Source organism: Triticum urartu, chromosome 6A (assembly GCF_056163025.1).
Source record: "Triticum urartu cultivar PI428250 chromosome 6A, HENAU_Tu73, whole genome shotgun sequence".
Lineage (NCBI taxonomy): Eukaryota > Viridiplantae > Streptophyta > Magnoliopsida > Poales > Poaceae > Triticum > Triticum urartu.
Window position 1 is genome coordinate 200,245,249 of NC_141878.1, and position 16,609 is coordinate 200,261,857.

Consider the following 16,609-nt stretch of genomic DNA (forward strand, 5'->3'; position numbering starts at 1 on the left):
AGTGCATCGGCCCCTCGCGCGCGTCCGAAAGTTGTCCCGAACCTGACCCGGGCAGTCGTCACTGTTGGGTCCGGATCATCCCCAAACGTCTATAAAACATCACCATTTCCTTGTTTGGTCTTTCTAACCTATAAATTCTCAACCGTCTCATTCTAATCGGATGATCCAACTTCCCTCTTTTCCCGTATATATAGTCTACCCCTAGTCTATTTTGGACCTAACCCTATTTCCTAGGGATCCTCCCCAGCCGCCGGCACCACACTCCATCCCATCACCCAGATCCGTCGCCATCCACCTCCTCTGTTTCTGTGCCTGACCAACCCTCGCGCCTCCTCTCGATCTCCATGAATGTTGCTTCCCCTGCCTGAGCACCTCGCCACACCAGCACCCGCGGGACCTCAAGCCCGTGCTCGACGCCCAACCATCGAGCTACTGCACCGGCGCCTCAATCCCGTCGCCTCTCCCTCAACCGGACGCCGCCGCCGGCGACCAGCACCCCCAGGCCGGCCTCGCCTCCCTTCTCCTCATGTCCCCTTCCTCCCTGTTTCCTCTTCTCGTTCTCACGCAAGTATCTCCCGCCCTCTCTATTCTTCGCAGGAGAACGCCATGGAATTGCAGGAGCTCAAGCCTGTCGTCGTCCGCCCGCGACCCCCGCCTCCCGTCAGACTCCACTGTGCCGACAAGCTCCAGCAGGTCCCCAGCGCCGCTCCACCTTGTCTCCAACTCCAGTCACGGCCTCGCCCCGCTTGCTGCTTCTCCTTCCCGTCTGCTTCCTCTACATCAGGCCAGCGCCTCGACGAGAACCCCGCCCTTGCCTCGTCTTGGCCGGTGGATCCGAACGCCCAAGACCGTGCCGCCCCGGATCTCCTCCGTCCTCACCCATCCTGTGCTGTCGTCGCCGTCAGCAAGCTCGAAGACGAAGTCATTGACTCCCCGCGTTCGAAGCCCTGCCGCACCGCGGTTGGACCAGCCTCGCCAGGAGCCGTTCACTCGTTGTCTCGCTGCTCGCGTCGACCCGTCCCCTGCTTCGGTCGTGCGAGCACACGAGGACGAGGCCAACGCCAAGTCTCGCTCCTTTCCCTGCCTCGCTCGATCTCCTCGAACGAGACGACGAACGCCGCGCTGTGCGTTGACCTCTCCAGCGAGGCCCAGCAGTGTCCTCCGTCCCCTGGGCTGGCCCTTCTACTCCCTCTCCACCGCCTTGGGCCAAAGCCCATGGGTGAGAAGCTCCCAGCGCCTCCTGTTTTTTTCATTTCCCTGCTGTCGGGCCAGCAGATTCGGCCATGTAAGTTTTTTTGCATCTGCGATTTTTGCTAAATTTTCCAGAGACAGCGGTTTTACAGAAAACCCCTAGTCTTCATGCATATAATAACTTATGAATAATGCATCGTATGTAAAGACTTTATATGTGAAATGTGACTAGAATTTCATCTAGTTTCATAATATCCAACTTTCATGCATGTCTAAAATGTTTAAACTTGTTGTTTGCTTTATTTGCTTAATTGCCATGCTAAAATGATTTATTTCATAACTTAATAACCGTAGCTCCATTTTAAATAAACTTGATATGTAAATGGGGTAGAAAAATGCCTAGTTTAACACGGTGTACTTGTTTTGCATGTTTAACAACTCTAAAATATGGTTTAGTTCAGAACAGTACCAAATCCATAAATATGCATATGGGGATTTTCTGGAATTGTTGTTTGTTGTTTCCGGCCTCATTTAAACTTGACTAGATAGTTAGTTTACTTATGCTTCACCCTCTTGCCATGTTTAACAACATTTAATATTGTTGGGTACATAACCGAGAGAGAACTAAATAAGTCATGTGGTGTTCCGTCAATATGCAACTCGTTGCATATTGAGCTCCACTTAATTTGTAGGATTGTCTGTGCATTTTGCCATGCCATGCCTCATTAAACCGGACATGCATCATAGTTGGTTGTGCATGATGCCATGTTTATGTGATGGTTGTTTACCATGTTGTTTGCTTCTTTCCGGTGTTGCTTCTTCGGGTTGGTTCCGATAACGTCGCGTTTGTGAGGATTCGTTCGACTACGTCCGTGTGTCTTATTCATGGACTCGTTCTTCTTCCTTGCGCGATCGCAGGCAAGATGACCATACCCTCGAAATCACTTCTATCTTTGCTTGCTAGTTGCTCGCTCTATTGCTATGCCAAAATACCTACCACTTGCTTTATCATGCCTCCCATATTTGCCATGTCAAGCCTCTAACCCACCTTTCCTAGCAAACCGTTGTTTGGCTATGTTACCGCTTTGCTCAGCCCCTCTTATAGCGTTGCTAGTTGCAGGTGAAGATGAAGTTTGTTCCATGTTGGAACATGGATTTATTGGGATATCACAATATCTCTTATTTTAATTAATGCATCTATATACTTGGTAAAGGGTGGAAGGATCGTCCTTATGGCTGGTGTTTTGTTCCACTCTTGCCGCCCTAGTTTCCGTCATACCGGTATTATGTTCCTTGATTTTGCGTTCCTTACATGGTTGGGTGTTATGGGGACCCCTTGACAGTTCGCCTTGAATAAAACTCCTCCAGCAAGGCCCAACCTTGGTTTTACCATTTGCCTCACCACCACCTACTTTTCCCTTGGGAGTCGCTCTCTCGAGGGTCATCTTTATTTAACCCCCCCGGGCCAGTGCTTCTCTAAGTGTTGGTCCGGAACAGAGCCACTTGCAGCGCCACCTCGGGGAAACTTGAGGATTGGTTTTAGTTGTACGTAGTGTTCATCCGGTGTTGCCCTGAGAACGAGATATGTGCAGCTCCTATCGGGATGTCGGCGCACCGGGCGGTCTTGCTGGTCTTGTTTTACCATTATCGAAATGTCTTGTAACTGGGATTCCGAGTCTGATCGGGTCTTCTCAGGAGAAGGAATATCCTTCGTTGACCGTGAGAGCTTGTGATGGGCTAAGTTAGGACACTCCTGCAGGGTTTGAACTTTCGAAAGCCGTGCCCGTGGTTATGGGCAGATGGGAATTTGTTAATGTCCGATTGTAGAAAACTTGAAACTTAACTTAATTAAGATGCGTCAACCGCGTGTGTAGCCGTGATGGTCTCTTTCCGGCGGAGTCCGGGAAGTGAACACGGTTCTTGTGTTATGCTTGGACGTAAGTAGCTTCAGGATCACTTCTAGTTCACGACCATTGCTTTGCTTCTCTTCTCGATCTTATTTGCGCATGTTAGCCACCGCATATGCTAGTGCTTCCTGCAGCTCCACCTCATTACCCCTTTCTTACCCATAAGCTTAAATAGTCTTGATCGCGAGGGTGTGAGATTGCCGAGTCCCCGTGACTCAAAGATTACTTCGAAAACTAGATGCAGGTGCCGATGATGCCAGTGCAGGGGACACGACCGAACTCAAGTGGGAGTTCGACGAGGATTCAGGACGTTATTATGTTTCCTTTCCGGTCGATCAGTAGTGGAACCCAGTTGGGGCGATCGGGGATCTTTTGCATTAGGGGTTGTCTTTCTCTATTTGGTTCCGTAGTCGGACCTTGATTGTATTCTGGATGATGTAATGTTATTTTTATGTATTGTGTGAAGTGGCGATTGTAAGCCAACTCTTTATCTCTTTCTTATTCAGTACATGGGATGTGTAAAGATTACCCCTCTTGCGACATGCCTACTATGCGTTTATGCCTCTAAGTCGTGCTCCAACACGTGGGAGATATAGCCGCATCGTGGGTGTTACAAGTTGGTAATCAGAGCCATCCCCGACTTAGGAGCCCCCTGCTTGATCGAATCGCTGACGTTGTTGAGTCTAGAAGAAAAATGTTTTGAGTCTTAGGATTATATATATCGGTGAGTAGGATTCGTTTTACTCCTCAGTCCCTTCGTCGCTCTGGTGAGGCCTTCTGATGTAGAAGTTTTGACTCTTCTCTCCTAAAATTTCATGAATTTTTTTAGGATCACGCGGGTATCTTGGAATCGTTCCGATAGTCTTGTGACGAGAACATTGTTCTTGGTGCCTCCTAACATTTAGGGGTTGTGGCAGTGTCCCGGGGAGTTGAGCTCCGAGGTGTTGTCGTCACAATTTTATCTTTGCAGTTCTGGAATACCTGAGTTCACCGACATCGAAAATCTCTTTTATGCAGTTGTTGGTGAGATAACCTCGACGCCACCCAGTACTGGGGCGGGAGTTCGGGGGTATTGCCATAACTCGTATAACGGATGCTTTTCGAAGGTTGAGGTAAATGATTTCTGAAGGTTTCTTGGTTATGTGTTGAAGGATGGATACAGCTAGATGTAGGATTTGTTAGTTTTGGGTGAGATATTATGCTTCCCCTGTATCCCCAACACCTGATTGCATAACCAGAAAGTTTCGGGAGTTTATAAGTGGGAATTCAAGTAGCTCCTAGGATATCTTTCCGACAGATGTATGATATGAAATTGGGGTTCGACGTCTAGTGGTCCGCCTATCCACAGTTGGTTTTACAGTGGCCTCGTTGTGTCTTAAAGAGTCCTTGGCTATGTTGACTCGGGGACGCTTCGTATGTCATGTGCACTGCCTTGTACATGATGGTGTTGGACGATCGAGCCCGTGTGGGCCCCACCACGAAAACTTCGGACGAAATCTCTATCATATGTTTGTTCCAATCCTTTGTTTTGTTTTGAGCTGTGGTATTCGAGTTGCTTCGAATCCATAGTTTTTCCTAAATGGTGTTCTCATATTTCTATGGGAATGCTAATCCTTTTCGATCATCGAGATGGTCATGCCAATTCTTTTTCAACCGGCGTTTTCCTCTTCAAGTGGATCCGATCATTTCAACACCCGCAAGATCACCTCTCGGTTTTCCCAACGTTGTTCATTTCATTCGTCCCCAAGTTGCCTTTGTTTTTCCACCCTCCCATCCTTTTTCTTTAAGGCCTCAGGTTCCTTAATCAAGTATCCATCTTATTGATGGGAAGCCTCTCCATTATTTTCCGTCAATGTTCTTATCCGATGATTCTCAGGAAGATTCTAACGGAGCTTCAAGTTCATCATTCTTCGTTCTATTTCTTCTCCGGTGGATTCAATTCAAGCTTTGTTGATCATATCTTTTTCCTCGTTTCAAATGTTTTCTCATGCCGGTGCACCCCTGAATCATCCACTTCTCGCTATTCAATTGTTCCGGAGTGCTCAAGATATCTCGAAGATTCGTGTTTCCACTCTGCTTTCATTCAAGCTCTTTCGAGGATGTTACCTCATACAAGCTATTTAATTCAACCGGTGCAATCTATCTTTTAAATCATTCCTACGGTGTTTCTTTTGAGTGGGCCCTAACCCACAGATCTTTTCCCAGGATCTTACCTGACTCTTCTAATTTATCCGGAGTGATTCCCAAGTTCTTTTCAGAAGTATGACGTAAGTGTGAATTGTCATCAGTCATATGTCTTTCTTTAAGATCTCTCAAATTTTTTCCATCGTTGGCTCAACCTATTCGCTTTTGATTCTCCCAGAGTGTCTAAACAATTCATGGTGGGGTTTCTCATCATCATTCTCAACATTTGAAGACCGAAGAAGAGTTTTCCTCCAAATTTTACCCGTTCTTTCAAAGATTCATGGTTCTAGCATTATGCCATCCTCTCATAATTGTTTTCGATTGTGAGAATTATTTTCACCTATCCGGAGCAATTCAGGAGCCTTTTTAGTTCGATTCTCCGGAGCCCATCATCTCAGAATTATTCATTCCAGCTTTCAGCTCTCGTTCTCCAAATCATACTGGTGCATCATTCAAGTATTATCTAATCAGCTCGTGATCTGTTCATTCTCTTGTGTCTAAATTTCCCCAAGTATCTTTGCTCGTTTTCAAATTCTTACCGATGATTCATCCCTTTACTTCATTCGTTTTTCAATTCTTACGGTGGTTCGTTCAAGAGTTCTCTTCCTTGGTTATCATATCAATTCATTCGTTCTTTCCAATCCTACCGGCGGTTCGTAGAAGACCTCCCCAAGTTTGCGCTATCTCTCTCTTAATCCTTTCTACAAGAATAAGTAGTATGCAAAATCCATTGTGGATCATCAATTTAATTGGTGAAGGATAAGCATAATGTAATTCTTATTCTTGTTTCATCGAGTAAATTCAATTACTTATTCCAGAGGTTCATCAAAATTCTTGGTTTCAATTGCTCATCTTTTGTCCCGGAGTTCCAAGATCTCGCAATTATATCACCACGGAGATCCATCTAAATCATTACAAGGCTTCACCTTGTGTTTTCAACTTCTCTTTATTTTTATCATCATTTTGTTATCGGAGTTCTTCATGGAGGCTCTACATGGTGGTTCGTCAAGGATTCCTTTCATTCTTCAATTGTCCTCAAGATTTCTCTCGAAGTTAAGATCCGCCAAGCTATACTCTCAAATAAACATGGTGTTCAACACATGTCTTGTTTTGAGGAGTTCAAGCATTCTTCTTCTTGCATTCCGAAGTGCAATTCTTTCTACCTTATCTTTTGAGGTGGTGTTATGTCATTCTTGACAATTTCTTTCGTGTCTCATGATTCAACAGTTGTCAAGAATGAGGTAGTTAAACCCATCTATTTCTTCGAGCATGAGCTTTTCTCAATCCATCAATCTCTTCATTCGAGTTATGTTGGTATAGATTTCACCTAAAGCCTTCCATTGGGAATGTTGCTATTGTGGTGCTTATCAATGTTCCAAGTTATCTTTTTTATCATCTTGGTGGAAAAAAATTCATCTCTTTGGTGCTCTCAATCAAATCAATTGTTTAAGTTAGTGGCAGAATTTCACCTCAAGTTTTGAGATGTTTTCCATAAGCCCACATCAAGTTTATTCTTTTCGTTGTTGATTCTTCCAACAACTCTGTTCAATCCATCTTTGTAAGGATGCTCTTTCTAATTCAATTATGGGAGAAGTTGTCATTTTCTTCTCCGTTCATTTTCTTTCATTGATCTATATTCCATTCTTTCATCGGAGGCTTTGTCACATTGCTCTCTTCGAACCGTCATTTTGTCATATCATGATCATATTCTTTTCCTTTCTGGTCCTTTTAACCGGAGTGTCGTGCCCTCTTTTCAAGTTCTTCCCATTCTATCAAGTCTTGCATCTCTTCTCAACCGGAGTGCTGTATGAAATCTTTCTTACCCTTGTGCCATTATTTCAATCATTCCGGAGGCAGTGTGTTGTTGATTTCATCAAGTATCTTCTCATCTTGTAAAGCTCATCTTCAATTCCTTCCATTTACGGTCGGGGTGCTGTCCAAATCATATCATTCTTATTCCTTCTCTATCTTGTTTAACCGGAGTGTTGTGTCTATCATTCCTCTTCTAACCGGACTCTCATCCAAGTGCTTTCATTTTGCCAAGCTCATATTCTTTACCTTCCATTTCCAACCGGAGTGTTGTCGTAATTGACCTTTAATGTTCCTTGTTCCTCTTTCCTAACAGAGTGTTTTCAACTTCATTCATCTTAGTTGTATTCTTTATTTCAATTTGTTCAACCTCGCATGGTTCTTTGGTTTCACTCATTTGTCAAAGAAGAAACTTAGTTTTACCTTTTATCTTCCTCTTCCGTTTTTTCTCCGGTGCCATCCTAGATCTCGGGACAAGATCCTCTCGTAGTGGTGGAGTGTTTTGACGCCCCGAGACCGACGTGCCAGGTGTCTTCCAGTTATTCGTCGACGTTGCCATGTCATTTGCTTGCGTGTTGCATCTTATCATGTCATCATGGGCATTGCATCATCATGTTTTAAAACTTGCATCTGTCCCGGTCTCCCAATTCCTTTCGTTGTCTGTTCTAAGCCCAGACACACTTGCACGCGCCCGCGGCACGTCCGAAATAGTATTTTTATAAGTGGCTAGAAAATGTTCTCGGAATGGGTTGAAAGTTGGCATGCGGTGTTGTTATGTTGTAGGTAGGCCGCGTGCCAAGTTTCATCGCATTCGGAGTTCGTTTGATAGCCCAACCGTTAAACTATAGCCGCAATAGTAGTCGGTCTATCATCGGACGTTTTCAATCTCCGGAACCTGTTGCCGGGCTTTCCCTCTCTTTCCTCCCTAGACCATCTACACGGCCCACTACCAACCGCCAGGCCCCGAAACCCCCTCCTTGCGCAGTGCATCGGCCCCTCGCGCACGTCTAAAAGTTGTCCCGAACCCGACCCGGGCAGTCGTCACCGTTGGGTCCGGATCATCCCCAAACGTCTATAAAACATCACTGTTTCCTTGTTTGGTCTTTCTAACCTATAGATTCTGAACCGCCCTATTCTAATCGAATGATCCAACTTCCCTCTTTTCCCGTATATATAGTCTACCCCTAGTCTATTTTGGACCTAACCCTATTTCCTTGGGATCCTCCCAGCCGCCGCCACCACACTCCATCCCATCACCCAGATCCATCGCCACCCACCTCCTAAGTTTCTGTGCCTGACCAACCCCCGCGCCTCCTCCCGATCCCCATGGATGTTGCTTCTCCTGCCTGAGCACCTCACCGCACCAGCACCCGCGGGACCTCAAGCCCATGCTCAACACCCAACCATCGAGCTACTGCGCCCGCGCCTCAATCCCGTCGCCTCTCTCTCAACCGGACGTCGCCGCCGGCGACCAGCACCGCCAGGCCGGCCTCGCCTCCCTTCTCCTCATGTCCCCTTCCTCCCTGTATCCTCTTTTCGTTCTCACTCAAGTATCTCCCGCCCTCTCTGTTCTTCGTAGGAGAACGCCATGGAATTGCAGGAGCTCAAGCCTGTCGTCGTCCGCCCGAGACCTCCGCCTCCCGCTAGACTCCATTGTGCCGACAAGCTCCAGCAGGTCCCCAGCGCCGCTCCACCTTGTCTCCAACTCCAGTCACGGCCTCGCCCTGCTTGCAGCTTCTCCTTCCCGTCTGCTTCCTGTACATCAGGCCAGCGCCTCGACGAGAACCCCGCCCTTGCCTCGTCTTGGCCGGTGGATCCGAACGCCCAAGACCGTGCCGCCCCGGATCTCCTCCGTCCTCACACATCCTGTGCTGTCATCGCCGTCAGCGAGCTCGAAGATGACGCCGTTGGCTCCCCGCGTTCAAAGCCCTGCCGAACTGCGGTTGGACCAGCATCGCCAGGAGCCGTTCACTCGTTGTCTCACTGCTCGCGTCGACCCGTCCCCTGCTTCGGTCGTGCGAGCACACGAGGACGAGGCCATCGCCAAGTCTCGCTCCTTTCCCTGCCTTGCTCGATCTCCTGGAACGAGACGATGAACGCTGCGCTGTGCATTGACCTCTCCAGTGAGGCCCAACAGCGTTCTCCGTCCCCTGGGCTGGCCCTTCTACTCCCTCTCCACCGCCTTGGGCCAAAGCCCATGGGTGAGAAGCTCCCAGCGCCTCCTATTTTTTTCTTTTCCCTGCTGTCGGGCCAGCAGATTCATCCCATGTAAGTTTTTTTTGCATATGCGATTTTTGCTAAATTTTCCAGAGACATCGGTTTTACAGAAAACCCCCTAGTCTTCATGCATATAATAACTTATGAATAATGCATCATATGTAAAGACTTTATATATGAAATATGACTAAAATTTCATCTAGTTTCATAATATCCAACTTTCATGCATGTCTAAAATGTTTAAACTTATTGTTTGCTTTATTTGCTTAATTGCCATGCTAAAATGATTTATTTCATAACTTAATAACCGTAGCTCCATTTTAAATAAACTTGATATGTAAATGGGGTAGAAAAATGCCTAGTTTGACATGGTGTACTTGTTTTGCATGTTTAACAACTCTAAAATATGGTTTAGTTCAGAACAGTACAAAATCCATAAATATGCGTATGGGGATTTTCCGGAATTGTTGTTTGTTGTTTCTGGCCTCATTTAAACTTGACTAGATAGTTAGTTTACTTATGCTTCACCCTCTTGCCATGTTTAACAACATTTAATATTGTTTGGTACATAACTAAGAGAGAAGTAAATAAGTCATGTGGTGTTCCGTCAATATGCAATTCGTTGCATATTGAGCTCCACTTAATTTGTAGGATTGTTTGTGCATTTTGCCATGCCATGCCTCATTAAACCGGACATGCATCATACTTGGTTGTGCATCATGCCATGTTTATGTGATGGTTGTTTACCATGTTGTTTGCTTCTTTCCGGTGTTGCTTCTTTGGGTTGGTTCCGATAACGTCGCATTTGTGAGGATTCGTTTGACTACGTCCGTGTGTCTTATTCATGGACTCGTTCTTCTTCCTTGCGCGATCTCAGGCAAGATGACCATACCCTCGAAATCACTTCTATCTTTGCTTGCTAGTTGCTCGCTCTATTGCTATGCCAAAATACCTACCACTTGCTTTATCATGCCTCCCATATTGCCATGTCAAGCCTCTAACCCACCTTTCCTAGCAAACCGTTGTTTGGCTATGTTACCGCTTTGCTCAGCCCCTCTTATAGCGTTGCTAGTTGCAGGTGAAGATGAAGTTTGTTCCATGTTGGAACATGGATTTGTTGGGATATCACGATATCTCTTATTTTAATTAATGCATCTATATACTTGGTAAAGGGTGGAAGGATCGGCCTTATGCCTGGTGTTTTGTTCCACTCATGTCGCCCTAGTTTCCGTCATACCGGTATTATGTTCCTTGATTTTGCGTTCCTTACATGGTTGGGTGTTATGGGGACCCCTTGACAGTTCGCCTTGAATAAAACTCCAGCAAGGCCCAACCTTGGTTTTACCATTTGCCTCACCACCACCTACTATTCCCTTGGGAGTCGCTCTCTCGAGGGTCATCTTTATTTAACCCCCCCAGGCCAGTGCTTCTCTAAGTGTTGGTCCGAAACAGAGCCACTTGCAGCGCCACCTCGGGGAAACTTGAGGGTTGGTTTTAGTTGTACGTAGTGTTCATCTGGTGTTGCCCTGAGAACGAGATATGTGCAGCTCCTATCGGGATGTTGACGCATCAGGCGGTCTTGCTGGTCTTGTTTTACCATTGTCGAAGTGTCTTGTAACCGGGATTCTGAGTCTGATCGGGTCTTCTCGGGAGAAGGAATATCCTTCGTTGACCGTGAGAGCTTGTGATGGGCTAAGTTGGGACACTCCTACAGGGTTTGAACTTTCAAAAGCCGTGCCCGCGGTTATGGGAAGATGGGAATTTGTTAATGTCTGGTTGTAGAAAACTTGAAACTTAACTTAATTAAAATGCATCAACCGCATGTGTAGCCGTGATGGTCTCTTTCCGGCGGAGTCCGGGAAGTGAACACGGTTCTTGTGTTATGCTTGGACGTAAGTAGCTTCAGGATCACTTCTTGATCACTTCTAGTTCACGACCGTTGCTTTGCTTCTCTTCTCGCTCTTATTTGTGTATGTTAGCCACCGTATATGCTAGTGCTTACTGCAGCTCCACCTCATTACCCCTTTCCTACCCATAAGCTTAAATAGTTTTGATCGTGAGGGTGTGAGATTGTTGAGTCCCCATGACTCAAAGATTACTTCCAAAACTAGATGCAGGTGCCGACAATGCTAGTGCAGGGGACGCGACCGAACTCAAGTGGGAGTTCGACGAGGATTTAGGACGTTATTATGTTTTCTTTCCGGCCGATCAGTAGTGGAGCCCAATTGGGGCGATCAGGGATCTTTTGCATTAGGGGTTGTCTTTCTCTATTTGGTTCCGTAGTCGGACCTCGATTGTATTCTGGATGATGTAATGTTATTTTTATGTATTGTGTGAAGTGGCGATTGTAAGCCAACTCTTTATCTCTTTCTTATTCAGTACATGGGATGTGTAAAGATTACCCCTCTTGCGACATGCCTACTATGCGGTTATGCCTCTAAGTCGTGCTCCGACACATGGGAGATATAGCCGCATCGTGGGTGTTACATGGCGCAACACGCGACCAAGACAGATCTTGTTCTGGAGTCCCTCACCGTGCTCAGGCAACCAGGTTCTGCCCTCGTCCTCCCTCGTACGTCCTTCGGTGTCGGCGGAGCGGTGTCGAAGCCAAAATTTCCAGGTTCCTTGAGCTGGACAAGGGAGCAGGGGATGGCGGTGAAGCCGGTGTTGGGCACATAGCCGCTGTACCTACGGTGGAACGGCTGGGCAAGACGGCGTGGCGGCAAGTGCTGGGCAAAACGGAGTGACGGTAGGTGCTGTGCAAGCTGGTCTTGGGGCCGACCAGGACACCATGGAGAAGACTAGCAAGTCTACTACTCCGTGAGTACGAGTAGCTCTCTAAATTTGGCGATGCAAGCTGTACCGTGAATGAACAATTGGATAAATAATTTTAACCCAAAGTCCAGCATTGCACCACATCTAATATTACAACTTCTAGTCGGCTAAGGCATGCATGACACTCTCATATAGTTCGTGATCAGAGTCTAAAACATTAGGAAGATTTCCTGCTCGTTCTAGGCCATCCTTGTACATGTGAGGGATCTTGTAGTCACTGTCTCCACCTCTCTTCATGACCTCAATTAAGAAACTTTGTAGTGTTAGGAAAATTTTGTTTATCTTATCGGCATCATATGCATCATATTCATGTTGCACACTGTTCATTAGCTCATCTAAACTGTTAGACACCAGCATATCAAACATGGAATGTAGTGAAGGGAATAGGCCAAGGTCTAGGATATTCATATCTAGTGAGTTCGAGGGTTGTTGCATGAGGCGAATATCAAGCCCAATTTGGGCAACAACATTAAGGAAACCTAGGTCATTACCTGGGACATGTGTAGGCACATTGTCTTGCTGGATCCATATGGTCTCACCTGCGAGCTCTTGAGGCCAAACTGCTTGAATAGCTGGTAGTAACTTTTGAATCAAAAACTCCCTCGACGTTTCTCTCTTAACAGAGATTGTTTTTGTGATTAGTGTCCCTCTTGGACGGTAATCACTTTTCCGAGGGACACTAATCACTTTTCCTTGGCACTGAGACTCAAGTTAGATTAAGTACTGATGTGCATAATAAATAAAATAAGTAAAGGTTGAAATTCACCTTCTTGATAAAGGGCCAAATGCCTATCTTATGCAAATACCTTCTGCATTGTATCTAGGCCTGGCTATAGCAACCAAAAATATGATTTTTCCAATGAAGTTCTACTTTTGCATAGTCCTATGTGGGTCTTCGTCTGATGGTAGCTTGTAGAATTTCATGGTCTTCTGAGTGGTGTTAAACCACTTTTCATCTATATGGATTATGTTCTGCATATCCCTGAACATGGACCTATTTTGCAAGCTTTGCAGGTCAAATATAGAGAGACAAAACTACAACCTATCCTTTTTGTTTTCCTCCTTCAACTATGGTTTGAGTGTGCTTGATTGTAGTGTGGTCTTCTTCACACCCAAAGCTCTTGCGAGGCTATGTATAGTTCTCCTTTGCCTCCGAGGAATCTCAGCAACCATACTGAGGTCAAGTACAATCCTTTTGGGCCCATAGTTTTTTGGCTTCCTTGATCTTACATCAATGGGTACGTCCTGTCGAAGACACTCCTCCACTCTCCTCCAAACAAGTCTGACCTTGTGCACTGAAACATGGAACATGTTTTCAACTTCTCTAGTTGTGGTCTTCTTTAATTTCCGATTGACACTTCTTGCTAGCAATTATTCATAAATACCAGTCCTTTGCAAATCTATTAAATTATTGTATTTGTCTTCATCATGAACTTGCTCATTATCTTGTTGCTCTTGCTCCACATCCATGTCTTCTTCCAGTGTTGAATCATACATGGCTTCATCAGACTCTGAATAATCAAGCTCTTCTTCCTCAAACTGAATCTCTATATCACCTACATACACACCATAGTCCTCCTCGTCTACTTGAAGGTTCTGTAGAGCCTCATCCATTGCTTGCACTTCCTCTTCCATGCTCTGGAAAACACCACCTTGGTCTTCAAGTTCATCATCTACAAGATGAGGTCATGTGAGTAGTTGAATAAGATTATAATTAAACATAAATTTATCTTACTAACCTGATTCATTGATTCATGCAAGTGCTCTTCTCCACGGACAACATCAGCCTCATGTTCATCTTCTACCTGAAGAGATCGACCCATGTTTAGATTGAAGTGACGTGCGGGTTGGAGTTCTTCATACACGACTTTGAAAATCAAAAGTCATAACACAGGTCAAGCTTTCTTTTTGACAAATTCAAATCTGAATAGTACCAAATTTATTATTTTTAGTTTTTCGAATTATGTTGTGAATTTCTGCCCATAAAAGATTCCAACTTAACTTCTAAAATAGAAATAATGAATTGTTTCATTTAGGAATATTAGTTGCATCTATAAGTAAATCTTCATGAGGCAATGATATAAATAATATTTTCTTTGGCTTGGCTTTGCATAACATGCTCTTTGAAAATTATTTGTCTTGTCGCTTGTACATTGTTAATGTAGTTTCAACATAAATTTATTTTACTAATCTGATTCATCTGGTTCATGCAGGCCCTCTTCTCCATGGGCAACACTGGCCTCGTGTTCATCTTCTACCTCAAGAAACATGTTTAGATCAAAGTGAACAAGAAGAAGGATTGGACAAGAAGAATTGAAATATTAGCAAGGAGTACATGGGTCCATGTTTAGATCGAAGTGATGTTCGGGCTGGAGTTCTTCATGCAAGGCAGCTCTAGCTTTTTCCTATACAGGATGCTAATCCAAGGCAGCTCCATCTTCTTCCTGTACATGCTGCTCATCCAAGGCAGCTTCATCTTCTTCCTTTATAGGTTGGCAATTGAGAACATGGTGCCAGTTCAGATCAGGAAACCTGCTAGCTTCTTCCTCTCCCTCATCTGGTGCTGCTAAGTTCAAGTCGATGGCCATGGATAGTGTGTGTGTGTGTGTCTGGTCTACTGTTTGGTCCATGTAAGCTATCTTTGTAGCTAGGATTAGACGCTTGGTCTTCTAATATTTGTGGTGCCAAGTACCTTTGTTGTTTTACTAGTATAACTGGCGGGAACAGTGAAAGTTGGAGGTAAACTTGCTGGCGGGAAGTCATTTCTAGTGGTTGGATTGCTTTTTTCTTGTTTGCGTTAACTGTACACTTCAATCGAAGCAACACAACCGTTGCTGGCTTCTTAAATGAGGAGAGGAAGGGGTTTTATGCAAAAATCCTTAATTTGTCTTGAAGTAGCCAGATGCGCACCCTTTGGTAGACGGAGGGAGTACACATGTAGCTCGGTGCAAGGCATGGATTTGACAAGAGAAAATCAGAACAGTTTTTAAGCATTAATGGTGGCATGCTAAATCGATGTTCAGTTTCTGAATTTTTGAAGGCAACGCCTCATGACACTTTATTAACTCAGTGGCAACGTTACATCAAGTAGTATAGGAGATAGCAAGAAACTAGGTGCAACATCTACCCACTCATACTTAGTCTGATGATCATAGCTATACCTAGCAAGAAAGTGTGCCAAGCCATTGGCTTCCCTAGAACAGAACGGATAGGAGATAGAAGGAATGACGTGAGTTAAGTGGAACCAATCAGCCAACACCGACACGTAGGGGCTCAAAATATCTAAATTTCTGTTGCAAGCCTTAATGAGCTCCAGACAATCTAATTCCACCTGAACTTTGGTACAAGTCGCATCGTACAACATCTTCAGGCCCCGTCGTAATGTGAACGCTTCTTCAATAGGTGCGTTCATAATATGCATAATTGCTCCGGAACCCTAGCTACAACCTTCTCAGAGAGTTTTGAAGGATAACTGTGACCACTCCACTTCCATCCTTGAAGAAGGATGCATCTATATTTAGCTTCTAATAACTGTCTAATGTTTCTACCATCTTACTTCGACAACGAAGCAGTGGTGCGAACTGCATGATTCACTTTGCTTGCCTGAATAGCGAACATTGATCTTGGTGCAGTTTTAACTCAATATCCTCTCACTAGTTGTCTATCTTCCCACCGGATATATGATATACCCACAACCATCATTTTCTGTAGCCCAAGTTGTCCAAGTACTAACAATTTCCTCGTCACACTCCGTAGAATTTCCTCGAGAACAACAGAGCCAGATTGATCAACACATAGAGCCTTATCAATAGTATCCACAAATCCTAAGGACTTTCAAACTTCTCTGGCTCGATGGCAAGTGAATAACATATGGAGAATAACTTCAGGCCCAGCTCAATAAATTGGACACCGAGGGAAACTTTGATGTGTCTATTACTACGCACACAACCCAGGAACTATCCCATTGATGAGTCCGATTTATGTGATGCTTTTGATCGCTATTTTGTGCCTACATGGCAGGCTTTGTGGAATTTTACTGCGTTCATGCACCTCTTTTTGTTGATATTCCTCAGGTAATGCTTTTTGGACCAAATAGTACTTTTATGGAAGAAAACCCAGGAAATGGTAGTGAAATCACGTATTCAATGTGATAATCAACTACCATAAAAGAATAAGCCAAAGGGCCAAAGGAGGAGCTGCTGCGGAGCATATAGAGCAGAAGACGACGCATCATACGAGCGCGATCGCTCGTATGGGCGGTCGTATGGAGTGCCAGCGCCGCCACCTCGTCAACTATTTTCACCCTGTGAAATCGGATCAAGAATCAGATGCCCAGAAAGACCAGAAACTCGTCTAGAAGGGAGAACCCTATCCTCCGGAGATCATCCGAAAGAGGAGATCGTCATCTTCTCCACCAAGCACAAGGGGGCTACAACATCATCATCACCGTCATCATCATCATCATA

The 16,609-nt window shown here is 45.1% G+C and overlaps 1 long non-coding RNA gene across 1 annotated transcript; it reads left to right on the forward strand.

Moving 5' to 3' along the window:
* Nucleotides 1-186: 186 nt before the first annotated feature.
* Nucleotides 187-14,930, forward strand: LOC125515829 (uncharacterized). Its single transcript, XR_007287141.2, has 3 exons — nucleotides 187-13,833; nucleotides 13,905-14,037; nucleotides 14,357-14,930. It is a non-coding gene; the product is annotated as an uncharacterized LOC125515829 (long non-coding RNA).
* The last annotated feature ends 1,679 nt before the right edge of the window (nucleotides 14,931-16,609 follow it).